An 11,889-nucleotide genomic window follows, 5' to 3' on the forward strand; every position below is an offset into this window, starting at 1 on the left:
CGTTGAGCTTGATTCAAGAGATGTCTGTGTTTGTATGACCTTCACATCATCAGAAGAATGATCGAGTGTGTAATTATAGGATTTTAGTGTGAAAGGTTTTTACATATATTCATACTCGTGTTTATCACTCATATGATTACAGACCAAATTAGACTCCACTCAGTCCTATATTATAAATCGTAGCACTCACCTTTTGTTGTGTGATTCAAACTTACCATGTCATTCAAATTGCTCAACCGCTTTTTGTTTTCTTTTTTCAATGACATCCTGACTGTTATGAAAAATGTACACTCTGGACTGTAAATTGATGTATTTTTTTTTGTCATAGGAAAGCTTGTTCTAACTGCATGTGTGGAGGGGCTATGATGTTTACCTTCAAGTGTTGTGGGTGCTGGACCACAGAGAGAGACTACAAGAGCAGCCAACTTGCCCAGAATTCACGGAGGCAAATAGTATCCTTGGCTTTCTCTTTAGCATTTTTCATAAGTGGGCATGGGTATGCTAGTTATAGGAAAACCCTTCTTGGAAGTGATTGACCTCGCCCTTCCTCATATTAAAGACATGCTTGATGGGATGTGTGATCGTGCCAAACATTAAATGAAACAGCTCCCATCAGATCAAATCGGTAGCTGGTCCAGAGCAGTAACATGCTGTGATGGGTGCTGGCTAATACGGGGGCATTTTAGTCAAACTTGCACCTTTGTGATGGAGATTTATGGCAAGGTACTGCTAAGTCAGCAGATGGCCATCTCAGCCAGAAGCGTTGGGCTCAGGCAAAAGAAGAAGGCCCACATGTTGCAATCAATTGGCAGGATGCCGACTCTTTATCTGCCAAAGGGTTTCGGTATTCATTCTCTAATGAACAGGGCCCGGTTGTTCAAAAGCCGATTAACGCTAATCCCAGATTAAAAATTAACCGAGGAGTTAATTTCTCTACTCCTTAATGCTGTTCAACGCTGATATTCGGCAACACTTTACATTAGAAGAAGTCAGTCTTGAAAAACAAAAATAAGCAAAACAAACTTTCACCAAAACGTTAAAAACATGAAACAAAAGTTTACGCTAATCCTGGATTAAGCTAATCGGCTTTCGAACAACCGGGCCCAGGAGTCTAGAGTTATGTTATGTGGGGGGCATGTAGGTAGAGCACATGGGAAAAAATACCAAAATTAAACGAGGCTTACCTGTAAGGTGAAGTTTGATTTGGGTTCTGTGAGTCATTGGTTGGGAGTGAAGGAGTCATGAGAAAGCGCACGAGCACGGGAAGATCAGTCTTTAACAGATGTGAGCACTTACACCCAATCACGGGTGGGGTAATAACACATGGGTGGGCACATGACTCCTTCGCTCCCGACCAATGACTCACAGAATCCAAATCAAACTTCACCTTACAGGTATTCTGTTTCGTCATTGGTCATTGGTCGCTACGGAGTCACGTGAGATTTTAAAGCAGTGTGAGGGCGAACACAAATGGGACAGCAATGATTATAACAATATGAATCTGCTTTAATACCATGCTCTCTTAGGGAAACTATCTTAGTTGTCACCACATACAGCTTTAAGGAGTTCAGCCCCAAAATTCGCTCGGTGTTCCACTGGTTTGTGGTAAAACTTGGTAAAGGTGGATTCCTGAGACCACCCAGCACTTTTCATAATTGTGGCAAGAGAAATGCTGTTCCCTTTAGCTGCAGATGTAGAAGCTGACCTGGTGCTGTGGGCACCATACTTTGAAGTGTCAATTCCAGCACCAGCCAATGTAGTCTTAATCCATCTGCTTACTGTATCAGGGGAAACAGCTTTGTGAGGCTTAGTGTAACTAACAAAAAACTGCTTGACATCACCTCGAAGAACATCTGTACGCTTCAGATAGTGCTGAAGATGCTTTACAATACAAAGACTAACATCTGGTGCATAGGCCTGAAACTCAAGGCAAGCTAAATGTTTACCAGGTCTCGAAGTTTTCAACAGTGAGTTAATGAAAAACACACATTTATCAGAACTTATTTGCATACAATCAGTTGATAATGTGTGCAAAGTCTGACGACGCTGTCCCGAAAGCAACGCCATCAACATAACCACCTTCAAAGTCAGGTTCTTCAAACTAAGTTTCTCAGGTGGCCCAAATTTTGCTAGGTAGTCTAATACCACAGTCACATCCCAAGTTTCTTGATACCTTGGTAGAGAGGGTCTGCATTCGAAAATTCCCTTGATGAAACGACAAACTAAGGGATGCTGTCCAAAAGTATAATGCTCTGATGTGAAACAAACATTAGATAAAGCACAACGGGCTGTGTTGAGGGCACTATATCCAATCCCTGTTTGGTACAGTTCTGCCAGGAAATTAATCCCATGTTCTAGAGTCGCTGAAAAAGGATTAATCTTTCTTTGACTACAGTACTGTTCCCATTTAGCGATGAAAGGTTTATATTGTTGTAGAGTACCCCTTCTCCAGGACTGCAAGATGAGTGAGGTAGCCGATTCCGAAAGGCCTCTGCCTTCAAGGGATTTCCGGACAAGTGGCATATCAGAAGGGTGAGCTTCTGATGTTGAGGTAGAAATAAGGTGTGTTTCTTTTTTTGCAAGCACAAGGGGTTCCTGAACCAGCAGTCGCATTAACAATTGCCACCATGGTTGAGTCAGCCAGCATGGCACAACTAACAGTCCTGTGGTCTCCTCTGCTTGGATTTTCTGTAACACTTTTGGGATGATACTAAAGGGAGGAAAAGCATAAAAAACGTAAGGTTTCCAAGAGATTGAAAAGGCATTAATAGCCATTGCTTCAGGATCAGGTTGGTAGGCGACAAATGGCCTTAACTGGTAATTAAGCCCAGAGGCAAACAGGTCAATCTGAGGCTCAACATCAAGGTTCTTAACAGCCTCGTGGAAACGCCGTCTGTCTAAGGTCCATTCAGTTTCTTTTCTAGATTTCCTGGACTCTGCATCAGCTAGAGTATTTTCTTTTCCTGGGATATGACTTGTGGTTAACCACATGTTATTTTCAAGGCACCATGCCCAGAGTGTACGGGTTAGATCATTTCTCTTTCTGGAATGGCTACTGCCCATTTTACCTAAATCTGACACAGCAGTCATATTATCTATTCGCACAAGGACATGCTTCCCTGACAACTCTTTGTGAAATGCCTTGAGAGAAAATAACACTGCAAGCATTTCAAGATAATTAATGTGATTTGAAGCCTCTTCAGGGGTCCAATGCCCCCAATCTTTACATTATCAAGTACTCCTCCCCAGCCTTCTTTACTTGCATCTGTGTATAAAGTGATCTCTGGCTGAGGAGGGCTTATAGGTTTTTGTAGCGACCCTGCTGAGTGTATCCACCACTGCAAATCACTGCGAGACAACTCAGACAGTGACATAAAGGCATCAAAGTTACCCTTGTTTAAGTGCAAGGCCTCAGTTTTGTCCATGCCCAGTGACCTAAAATGCAAGGGCCCTAGATTTGCAGCTGGAAAATTTGATATGAGTAACCCAAGAGTGGATGCCACCTCTCTTACTGTGGGGTGTGGACACTGCAACAGGCCTTGACAGGTATGAATGATCTTCTCGATCTTCTCAGAGGTTGGATAGACTGTCATTGTAATTGAGTCTATAATAAAACCCATGAAGGTGATTCGATGTTGTGGAACAAAGGATGATTTTTCAGGGTGTACAGTAAACCCAAGGGAATCAAATAATTTGACAGTATCCGTAACATTTCTTTCACAGTCATCACCCTGGAGATATGAGTCATCAATATGACTTGCTGAAAGGTGTCCCAGCTGCCTTAAATGTGAGTATACTGGCTTTAATAATTTAGTAAACTTCCTGGGGCAAAACGCCAATCCATTTGGAAAACAAACATATTGATATAGTTTTCCTAGCCACTGAAACTTCAAGTATTTTTGGTCGGCAGTGGCAATAGGCACAGAATAATAAGCATCTTTTAGGTCTATTGATGCCATAAAACACCCAGGTTTTACCATATGTAGAACAGTATTAAGCGAGTCCATTTTAAAATGGTGATATTGCACATGAGTGTTTAAACATTTGAGATTTAAAATAACTCTGAAAGAGCCATCCTTTTTAGCCCTAGTGAAGATAGGAGAGATATATTCCCCTTCTTCGTTACTACTTGGGGTAATAACACCTTTAGCAACTAGTGTATTTATTTCGGTATCAATGACACGCTGTTCATCCAAATCAAGGATTTTCTTCTCTCTGGGAGCTACTCTTTGATATGGAGTCCTGGTAAATTCAATTGGCTGGCCTAATATCATTTGCAATATCTCAGGGTCTGAGGTTAAGGCCTGCCACTGATTATAATATTCTCTCGGCCCCCCTACTTTAAAGCAGAGAACTTTGTGCTTAAGATACTGCAACATATTTACCTTGTCTGTCAGGATATCAGAGCATTTCACTGGCTGGATTTATTCTCGGTTTCCCGTGGTTTGTAGAAGTTGTTTTGTGGCCGGTAAGACCGGCCCCTCTTCCCTAAAAAAGCCTTTCCACTAGAGTGAGGAGATTTGCCCTTCCAGCCATCGCTATGGTTTCGGTAAGGTGACTTTGCAGTAGTCGTATGGCCAATCCTATTAGTCGCTTTGATATTGTTGAGCTGAGATTGCAGCTCATCGCCAAATAACAAGCCCGTGATGGGTACTTGAGAGCCACACAACGAGGAATATTCGTTATTTAAGTGTGGTTTGATAGCGTCGCGTCGACGGTAAGACAAGTCAATGTTCACATGACCTAACAATGCCAGAGCATCAGCGTTATACGTAACTAATTTCCCCAATGTCTCAGTGAGAGCCAGCGCTGAAGTCTTGTTTAGATCTGCACGGTTAGCCAGCAGTGTGTCAATCGATTTGGCGACAGCACTACCGACTTTAACAAGGACTTTCTGCATGTTTGCAAGGCGTAAATCCGTGCTCCTGGTCCCGTGCTTATTCCATATCTCAGGGTTGACCTTTGGCACAGTTAATTTCTCACAATTATCAGGTCGATTGTATTTCGCCAATTTTTCTTTTAATTTGGCTTCCTCCAACTTAGAACCCCATTGCTTATTGACGATATCCGCCAATTTCTGAGCGACTTTCAGGTCAGTTTGCTCGTCCGACTCAAAGTCTTGAGCAATTTCATTGAGCAATGCGTCCTCTGCAGAGCTGCCCCGTTTTGGCGGGTCGCTGTTGGGCGGGCAAATGAGTGCCTTGGAATCCGACTTTTCAGGGTCTGAATCTCTGCTATCGCTCATGGCACTAGCTGCAGGAAGTTTTCTTCTCCTTTTCGGTGGTGTAGCATGGTCTTCTGGTTCTTCAGCTAACCATTTCATTGTCTTTTCCATGCACAGCATGGTGGAACTCATTTGAGTCATAGTTGACAAGGCGTTAGCAAGCACGTTGTCTGTGCCCTGTGGCGAAGAATTCGCTGACTCATTGTCTTCAGAAATTTAATTTTCTTCCTCCGCCGGTGAAAGGCCGTCCCTTCCACTCATATTTTCGGCAGCCATGCGGCGATTTTCTCGGCGTTCGTTGAACACTGAGCACACAAAACAACACACGTCCGACCTTCCCGAAGGATCGCACACAACTGATCTTCCCGGGCTCGTGCGCTTTCTCACGTGACTCCGTAGCGACCAATGACCAATGACGAAACAGAATTAGAAGATTTGAAGGGAATGTCAACATTTACCCCAGCACTTATTGCCTAGCACAAATCAGAATTTCCTTCTATAGAATTATTGAAATGCTCCTGTGCTAACAAAAAGCATACTTTTGTTGCAACAAGGAAAAAACCTGTATGTGGTTGTTTAGGGCCCGGATTTATTCAAAATGCCGAGCGGAATCACTACTGTGCACTAGTTCAGGCTGGTAATAGTCCTGAAAAGTACAGAGAGACCATGCTGACACTTGGCAAATACCACAGCAAGGACATTCATGAATGGGAGGGAGGGTCTTGTTCTTTTCATCGCCTGACAAAGTGCTCTCGTAAGAAATGTCATTGTGGTGAAAATGGGTTTTACCCAGATATGAAATGCCAAGGACAGCCATATCACTCTACTCACCCCCTGAAATGTGAGTTTCATGGGCTTGCCTATGAGATTGAGTGCCCTTTCCCTAATTCTGGGTCAATCACACTTTTTGCATTTTTTGCCCTTTCAGAACACTCTAACATGCCAGAGGCCACCTTTAGTGTTTTGACAAAATTCAGGGCCAAGGATACCAATCTACACCAAAAACATTACCAGGCCTCTACCAATCTGGGCCTTATTCAGGCAAACATGACCTGGCTCTTTAAAGAAAAAGGGGCACAATACCACTGGATCATTGAGCTGTATTCTCGGATGGGCCTTCCAGTACTCAGTGGAATTCAGGAGATTGTATGTAAACAAAATCTTGTCGATTTCATAACAAGTTGTTATTTTGCAATGATCAGGTGGGGATGATTTGGGATATGAAGTTCTGTTTGGATATTATAATGATTATATCAACTGTTAAAAAAAATATTCTAATATAGTGAGGAGAAGAGAAAAGGAATAGATAAAGTTCAGCACCTGTGTTCAGTGTTCTACATATGCATGTGGATATGTGGGTTTGAGTGCATACTTCTAATTTCATTGAATATTGTGTTCAACGTATTCTTCTTTTCACAAGTGCCAGCATGACAATAGAAAGAGAATGAAACGGTTGGAATACTACAAGACGGATGTGGGGAAAAAGAAAAGAGTCAAGAGAAAAGTAAACCAAGCTGAGGAGCAAGAATTGAGGTATAACTAATCAGCGCAGTGGTCATCAACTATAAACAGGGTCCCAAATTATTTTTTAAGACTCTTTTCAGGACTTCATTGAACAAACTGAATCAAAATGTAATTGCTAGGCCTACTCTGGGACCTAAAGTCGCCTTAAGTCACTTTAAATCGCCTTAAGTCGGAAGTTAAAATTTTAAATAATAATAATAAATAATAATAATAATATTACAATTATTATTATTATTATTATTATTATTATTCCAACAACAACAATTGGATTCTGTTTATATAGAAGAGGGGAAGGGGTCCCTTGACAGCAGTGGTATTCCTTCAAGACTTTCAGGTCCCATAACTTTCTGCAGACATCTGCTGCAAACATGTTTGGCTCCACAGGAGGGAAGGCTAGGCATTTAAACTAAGAAAAGATTTTCTGTTAAAATGCTTCATCCCAGCTGCCAGGGAATTTCTGGATATTTAAGTCACTAACCTTTGATAAAACATTGGATGTAGGTTCGTGAAAATCATAGGAAGAAATGTCAAACCTCCCTCTTACCTAAAATCAATCCTTGCCCCCATTGTCCTCATGAGACATTAACATGCAAGGAACTGATATTAGAGAAGTGCAGAAGGCACAGTTTTCCATCTTCAGAACATTTATTGCTTGTCAAATTTAATCTCTTGGTTTAACAAATAAATTAACTTGTAATTTCACGTTGAAAGTGTAGCTGGAGGTGTGGCTTGCATAAAAAAGCCATTTCACACTACTTCATACTGCTAATATTGTGGTCAATCAATATTCTAGATTTCTATTAAAAAACTGAGAAAAAAAATGAAAACTATTCTAGAGTTAAGCTCAGTTAATGATCACTTAAACGTTGAACGTCATAAGCTTATGCAGAGGCAACTGTCAATATGTACTTTTTGCATGTTGCAGGTTAAATGTCACTAATGTATAAGATAGTTTTTACAGGCTACAGGGTAGATTTTCAGCACCTGTTCATTCGAGTTAAAGGTCTAGTCAACTGCAACATAAGGCTACAATCTACTTGAAATACCAGGTAGACTCATTCAAAGTCGTTTACGAATTTTCAACCTGCAACATCCCAGAACCTGCATTTGAGCTCATAGTACTAGACTTTCAAGATTACTTACCCGATGTAAATGACAAGACATAAAATCAGCCTTTTGCCCCGCACACACCTCTGAGCTGAGTTCAATCCATTGAACATTTCCAAACCTTCATGTTCAGGAACTTTCCATCTTTAAAATCACGAGTTGATAAGTTTAAGTCCTAAGATTAAGTCAATCGATGAACAGGAGCTGAAATCAACCCAAGCAGTGTTGCTGCAATATCTGCCTGACATGGCTTAAAAGGAGCGAACATAATTCTTGCTATCACCCATTAAACGAAAAGGTGCAAAGGATACAGAACGGTCTGCTACACTAGACCATTTCTTTTTGCTTCTTGGCCTGGTAAACATGGCTGACAATTCCCTCTGTTTCGACCACATGACTTTTAATTCCGCACAAGACCTTCTCGACTAAAAAAAAACATGTGCACACACGCGTGAATACAATCAGCTTTCACACCCCCTCCCTTCGAGACAAATTGTCACAACTTTTGCAATATTCGTATTAATAATTTTACAGACTAAAATTAACATTGCATACTATTCCACCATCTTAAATATTTCCTTGAATTATCCAGTCTATATTTTCTCCTACAAACGCATATATTTTTAAAGTTTCAGGCTCTTGACCTAGTCACCCCAATTTTTACACCCAAAACCATCTGGCATATTCTTTTGTCTGATTCAACACTTAATTCACTTGAAAGAAAAACTTTAACTTTATCCTTACTTAAAAATTCAAAAAAACTTTACTGATGAAAATAATAAATTCAGTCAGCAATATTCTTACAACAACACATTAAAGAATTGAAATGCTTCTCAAACTAGCATGGTTTTGACTACTCAAGCACATCATTTTAGTATTAGTAAAATGATAAACAACACTATCTAGTGCAGGGTATCCAAGTTGCAGTTATATGCACTTCTGAACACACAGCCATGTACAATGATTACCCTGCTTAAGGGAGCTGTGTACAATAAGCCACTTGCACTAAGAGGTCACGTGACCAATGCTTCCTTTAAACAATGAGTTGGAATCTTGCTGATGCCAAAAATTGACAGAGAACATGAAAAAACGATGTCACATGACCTCTTAGTACAAATGGCCTATAATTTGAATAATATGAGAGGAACTTAATGCCTCACAGTGTAACCTACTTTCCATGCACGGTGAAGCAAATTCTTATTGCATCACAACAAGTAATACAAAATAAAACATGACTGAGTATATGGTCCTTTAAGGATCATGCTCATAGACTTTAGGAAGGCTAATCCTAACCTAGAGAGTACTATTACCATTAATTATAATACTTGGCCAGTGTCTTCTGTTGTGTGATCAAACTCAGGACAATTTCTTTCTGCCTCCAGTTCTGTTTCCATGTGAGTCAAATTTGTTGTTCGACGTGCCTGTCGTCTGGCTGGACGTGGATTGAAGAGATCTCGGTATGATGTCATGATTTGACCATCTACATTTCTCACGACTCTTCTCCTTTGTTCCATAGCTGTGAGTTCCATCTCGTGAATGACACTTTGTTGAACACTGTCATGTTCTGACTCCGAATCCACATCACTTTCTTCTACATTTGACTGAGCAATGTCTAACTCACTTCTATAATTATCTGATAATTCAACTAGCTTAGTGCAGGACTCGTTTGTAAATGTGAATAAGACATTTCCACTTTGCCAATCTGAACTCCGTTCTTCTACTGGGACAACGACTGGGATTTTATTGTCCTTGATAATGCTTCCAAAATAGATCTTGACAGGGTTAGGCAACAGTGAAAAATGCCTTCCAGGAATAGACTCCTTACTAGCTGCTTGCTCATTCAGCCAAATCCAAATACATGGCACCCAGGTCTATCTCTGTTTGATTCATGTGGCTTGTTAACCTGAAGAAGCCACCATTTATCACCATTCGGGACACCATCATCTGTTCCAGGGTTAACTGCAACGATATCCCCTTGGAACAAACAAATAATTGTTGGAGGGGACACGGCCAATCTCTGGTGTGTTTTCTCCTCTTCTGATTTCTAGTCCTCTCATCAGTTCACTAAAAGCTGGATAATGCAGCTGGATTTGGTTTGTATTGCCTTGTAATAGCACATCTTTTTGAATGATGACACAGGGGCCATACCCACATTTATATCTGTACAAGTCTCTGATGTTTTGTGATGGTCTAGCTTTGGTCAAAACATTGAGCATCCTCGCTACGTTGAGGTCTTGTTTTGTCTGCTCACTAGATTCCTGGCTTTGAGGCGGATGGAACTGTTTACACCATTTCCTGTACTGTGTAATGGTTTTAACAGAAGACAAATTGGACCTGTGGCTTGGCTGGTGGGCACTTAATGTATTTATGTGATATGCATGTGGACACTGACAGGTCTTCTAGATTAGCTCTACTTCATGACGATGTTTACTGCGTACATACTGCTGGAGAGTAGGGTGCCTGTACTGCCCATTCTGTTTCTGCTTCGCAAAACCATGCTCCTTGTGGGACTCGTTGACAAATGCATAAAGGTTAAACTTGTCCAGAACATCATGCAAATCTGCCTGCTCGAGTGATTGGGTATGTGCCTCCAGACCCTTAACAGTCTCTGCAAAGCCATTGACTGAAGCATGATATACCGTTCCCTCAGGGCCAACTGTTGCCATCTTGAGGTAGTCTTTCCGTTGGGCTGTTAAGCTCTCCATGTAGGCCAATGAATCAATACGTTTCTCTGTGCTTTCAACAAATGGGAAGGCAGGTCTCACTCCAATCTGAGCTAGTCGATTCTGCTTCTTTTTGGAAGAAATCCTATGGCATGGTAAATTTCTCGAACCTTGCTCATAAACGTACATGCAAATTCTACAGGGGTGTGAATCTTTATGTAGCCATTTTTGCTTCCACCAAAGCAACAAAAAATTGCACTGTCAAAACCAAAACATAGCCCTGTGGGTTCAGAAAGCTGAGCCTTTGCTGCTGGACCATCAGAGTAGCCAAAGATTCCATTTCCAATTGTACTTTTAATGTTGTACATGCAAGTGCCATTTTGTTCTTTAAGAATGAAGATTTTGTGTCCTACACCCAGATTCCCACTCACTGACAATGCAACATCAAATGCCTGCTGGAATCCATCGCAACTGATTCTAACAGATTTTTCTTCTAAGTTTATTTCTTTGATGCTGTGCCCATCGGCTACAAAGACAGTTCCTTCAAGGTGCTTGGTCTGAAGAAACTTGTATGCACCTTGCACTAATACAAGGCTGACTTTCAAGATCTAGCCTTTCACATCTGGTGCAAACGTCCTTCAAAGAAGGAATCTGCAGTTCTTGGCATTGCCTGCCAAAAGACAGTTGCTACAGGCTTCCAGGCATTCGAGAACTTCACTCAACTCCCTTTTGACACTTCCAGCATCACCACCAGCAGAAGTGAACTTAGTAAACATGTTAACATGAACTTGACCAGAAGCATCACAGACATCAAATTCCTTGACTTCACTGATTCATGAACAATTATCCGAAATGTACTTATGAGCAGCAGTATTGCCTTCCTGGTAAAGTTCCCTCATTTGACACAGTTCTATTTTGGGGATGATTCCACCATTTTCCTGTCTAGGAAAGGTCCCAATATTCAATGGCATTCCATCATAATGAACAACAGTAAAAAATTTCTTTAATCCTGGTGCTTCAAAACAAGGAATACCACCAAGAGAGTCTAATAAAGTTAACAACAACATGATATTGTTTAGATGTGGACCAGAGTCATATACAGGTGCTAATCTTCGTGAATCGAGTGTAGACAATGATGGACCAGGATGACAGTAAGAGACTGTTGGTGCAACTACATCCCTGTGCTCTTTAAGACCAAAGCGTTTCCCACCAAGGTAGAACATATAGTCTTTCCTTGCAGCTAGTTCAGCAAGCGATTCACAATAACTGGACAGAGTTGGCCACTGCTCCCACTTTGTAAGAGGGCTTGGCTGCGACAATTGCTCCGTCATAAAGGCATCAATGCTCTGATAAATCAAGTGTTCTCTGGTG

The 11,889-nt window shown here is 41.1% G+C and overlaps 2 pseudogenes; one reads left to right on the forward strand and one right to left on the reverse strand.

Annotated features, from left to right (window-relative positions):
* The first annotated feature begins 362 nt into the window (after positions 1-362).
* On the forward strand, positions 363-6,767 carry LOC137991670 (uncharacterized; annotated as a pseudogene).
* LOC137987650 (uncharacterized) lies at positions 1,537-4,379 on the reverse strand (annotated as a pseudogene).
* Positions 6,768-11,889: the final 5,122 nt, after the last annotated feature.

Source organism: Montipora foliosa, chromosome 2, assembly GCF_036669935.1.
Source record: "Montipora foliosa isolate CH-2021 chromosome 2, ASM3666993v2, whole genome shotgun sequence".
Lineage (NCBI taxonomy): Eukaryota > Metazoa > Cnidaria > Anthozoa > Scleractinia > Acroporidae > Montipora > Montipora foliosa.